This window comes from Orycteropus afer, unplaced genomic scaffold, assembly GCF_000298275.1.
Source record: "Orycteropus afer afer isolate SDZICR_OR568_19922 unplaced genomic scaffold, OryAfe1.0 scaffold00042, whole genome shotgun sequence".
Classification (NCBI taxonomy): domain Eukaryota; kingdom Metazoa; phylum Chordata; class Mammalia; order Tubulidentata; family Orycteropodidae; genus Orycteropus; species Orycteropus afer.
This window is the reverse complement of record NW_006921629.1, coordinates 11,925,913-11,930,054: the sequence shown is the minus strand read 5'-3', so window position 1 is coordinate 11,930,054 and position 4,142 is coordinate 11,925,913.

Here is a 4,142-nt window from a genome sequence, read left to right as displayed (position 1 = left end):
GGCACAGTGCCTAAGGCATTTGACTGCTAACCAGAGGGTTGGAGGTTCAAACCCACCAGCCACTCCATGGAAGGAAGACTGGACAATCTACTTCCATAAAGATTTACCCCCTCAGAAACCTAAAGGGGGTTGCTATGAGTCAGAATCAACTTGATGGCATTGAGTTTGTTTTTTGGTTTGGTTTGGTTTGGTTTGGTTTGGTTTTTTTGAGAGCCACCTTGGGAAAACAGGCCTGGTGATCAACTTGCAAAAAAATCAGCAATTGAAAACGCCATGGAGCACCTTTCCACTCTGACACACATGGAGCCACCATGAGTTGTAGTTAACTCTGGGGCAGCTAGTTTTTTGTTTGTTTGTTCAAAGCGGAACTGCTGGAGAAAACCTTCCCAGTAGAAAGCAGTGTCTTGCAGAAAGGGCTGACCTGAAGTTGGGGACCACCTTCTACAAGGTCACTCGAGACTCTGATGCTTCCAACAGGTATCATTCCTGCCTGAAAAAATGAAGACCAAAAGTCCCTTCCCCAGGTCACTGTCCCTCCCTCCCACCTCTCCCTAGCTTGAGTTCATCAACATCCATTACACACAGATACACATATCTCATCACTACTACTGTCTCCTTTAAATCTTAGACCCAGACCAGTCTAAATGCCTGGGTCAGAAATTCAAGGAAAAGTTTCTTCCTTGACCACCATAGCAGGTAACAGGAGGCAAGGAAGCCCCCACTACCCTCTTCTTCCAGGTGACCACAGAAAATCCTCACCCTCTCTGCCTCCATTGCCCCTTGAACAGAAAAAGATGGTTGTGTTAGGGGGGAGGTATGATTCAGAATGATACCCCTCCATGAGGCACCCACATGCCTGACCACAGAGGGCTGTAAGGGACCTTCTCTGGTCTTCTCTACCTTAGGCCAAGACAATGGGGAGAGGGAAGCCAGTGGTCCACTGCCTAGACAGAGGCCTGGTCCTTACCTCACATAAGGTTTTCAAAAAGTAACACAAAGAGCAGGAAGGGATGGACTTTCCCAACTCTTCCTCTTCTGTGACAAGTTTTCCCCATCACTTATGACAAGTCCACATCAATTGTCTTCAGACTGAGTAGGGGAGTAGATCATCCTTCTGCTTTTTAGAGGGTGAGGGTCTTGCTCTCCTGTATCATAGCTGAGTCCTGGGCATCTCTGCCCTATGCCAACCCCTCAGGATCTTGGAAAGACAGTGTCCTTCCCTGGGTCTGTGTTACATCCATCACCCCAGGGTCCTGGACTCCTTACCTGCCACTCCCAAACACCAGGATTTTATGCATCAATAGGATGATACTGGTGCCATGAGAGCTCTCAGCCGGGACAGCAAAAGGTAGCTGCCCTCACTTCCTGAAGAACTTTCCAATAGATGATCATTCCATAGTTTTGTCTATGGAAACCTTTTAAAGTCAGATTTGATGAATTTTTTTCAGAGTTCTACTGTTGTTGTTACGTGCCATCGTGTCGGACCCGACTCATAGCGACCCCTCCTTTGGTTTCCGAGGCAGTTATCACTACGGAAGTAGATTGCCCATCTTCCTTCCGAGGAGTGGCTGGTGGATTTGAACCACCAGCCTTCTGGTTAGCAGTCAAGTGCCTTAGCCACTATGCTACCAGAGCTCCCAGAGTACCAGAGTTCTACTAGGGTCAACATAATAAGGCTTCACTAAGCTGTAATATTGGGGACACTGGTGACTCAATGGTGGAGTTCTTGCCTTCCATGCACCTCACACATAGCCACCAACCCTCTGTCATTGGAGGATCACACTGTCACAATGCTCAGCGGGTTTTAGTAGAGCTTCCAGACTAAGATGGAGTAGGAAGAAAGGCCTGGTTATCTACTTCTGAAAATCAGCCAGTGAAAACCCTGTGGATCACAATGGTCTGATCTGCAACCAGTCATGGGCTGGGACAGGACCAGGTCGTGTTTTGTTCCGTTGTGCATTCACCATGAATTGGGGACTGACTTCATGGCAGCTAACAACAACAAACTGTAGAGTTGGTCACCCAGGGTGTGTGCAGGAGGCCGAACCCCCACAGCCTGCATTTACTGGAAATCACCTTTAATGGTGGTGGAGTACAGTGACTCCTCATGGACACATGCTGAAGAACCAGTAGGGATATCTCTACGTGTCCCCAGATTTCTAAAGCCATCACAGACCTGGCCCTCTCACACTTGGGTAGCTGAAAGCCATTACTTCTCCCTGTAAGAAGGTGGGAGTTGAACCTCAACTTCAGCCAGGCACATACAGTCCTCAAACTGAACAGAGAGATCCCAGTGTAACCCCAGGAATGGAGCCATCTCAGACAGGCTGGCATCCAACTTACAATTTCTCTTCTGAGAACTGAAAGTACGCCCATTCCAATTACAGACTTTGTAAGAGTCTTGATAAATATTTTCCCCTTGGGAGAGTGTAGTTTTAGCCCTAAAACAGAATCTGAGGCAAAGCTTACCTGCTCCAACTTTTTGAGAGCTGGTTCTTTAGCCACAGAGATGTCTTCAGATAGATTGTAAGGAGCAACACTTCAGAATGACGGGGGCTGGGAAGAGGGGAAAGGGTCCCCTCTTCTTGGTCATGTTTCACCCCAAAGGACTTTAATGCCTGGGACTTCCAGGTTATGAAATCCAGTCCCTTTGGGCAGCCCCGGGGGATGACAGAGTCCACACCCCTGGTCCTTGTGAGTGCGGGTGATGGAAGCAGTCTCTGGGAGCTGGTGCTGCTGTGGCTTCTGTGTTGGTGGGAGCCCTGGAGGCAATGCTTGAGGCCAGCCCTCACTTCAGGGCAACCAAGTTGGTCCAAGGTATTGAGAGATATGGGAAGCTGGCAGCTGCCAGGGGCCTCTGTCCACTGAGTAAGGACCTGAAGACCCAGGAGGCATATGGGGCTCAGGGATCTGGAGACACTCATAAATTGGGTCACTACAGACACCTTCCTTAGGTTTCATAACTGTTTCTCAGACTTCCTCTCTGGAACTTAACCCTGGTTCCCATAACTAGAGCCCATCACCAGTTCACAACAAACATTGAGAAGGCAGATGTTTGCATGGGCCATCGTAGCCAGGTTCCTGGAACTAAACCAGTTGTCGTCAAGTCAGTTCTGACTCATTGTGATCACAGTGTGGCAGAGTAGAATTGCGCTCCACAGGGTTTGCAGAGGCTGAGTTTTCCACCAGCACTTTCTTCCCAGTTGCCTCTGGATGAACTGGACCCACCAGCCTTTCAGTTAGCAGCCAAATGCATTAACCATTTGCACCCAGGGACTCTTCCCAGAGCTAGCCTGAGGTTATCTGGCCTTTCTGAGGTTATCTGGTCTTCCCAAGGACAGAAAGGAGCTAGGGGTTGTATCTGATAAATCCTGCCTCAGTGAGCCCAGGGCCATAGGCACCTCTTAGCTCTAGTTAACCCAGTGATACAAGGAAGAGTGGGGAAAAGAAACAAATGAAATAGAACTATTTAATAAACCATTTACTTTTTCACTGTGTAACAGTACAAATGTTTATTAAAAATTTAAGCTAGTTTTTTTATTATTATTATTATTTTATTTTGCTTCCCTGAATGCACAGTATTTTTACCTAATCTGCCCCAGGCATTGCTGAGCCTGCAGGGAAATTAGACTGTGTTACACAAGGAATGCTAAAAGAAAAGACTGAGTAACATCTGTTTCGTCCTTAAAAATTAACAAAGAAGCAAACACAAGATTGTTGAGCAGGGATTTTTCAGGTGTATCTCCTCCTCTAGCAGCATATTAACAACCATAGAGCTCTCCTGAGGTTTACAGAAGTTAGCTCTGCCTGCCAGTTAAGAAGAGGGACAAGACTTAGAAGTAAAAGGGAAATGGTAAGAAAAACAGTAAGGTAAAATATCTTTTCATATTTCAGTAAGTCCATAGCTATTGGGCTGCTAACCAAAAGGTTGGTGGTTCAGGCCCACCAGCCACTCCATGGGAGAATGACGAGGCAGTTTGTTTTCATAAAGATTTACAGCCTTGGAAACCCTACAGGGTCGCTATGCTTCAGAATCGACTCGATGGCAGTGGGTTTGGTTTTGATTTTTGGCAGCTATAGCAGTTTCAGGAGCTCTGGTAGCATAGTGGCTAAGACACTTGACTGCTAACCAGAAGGCTGGC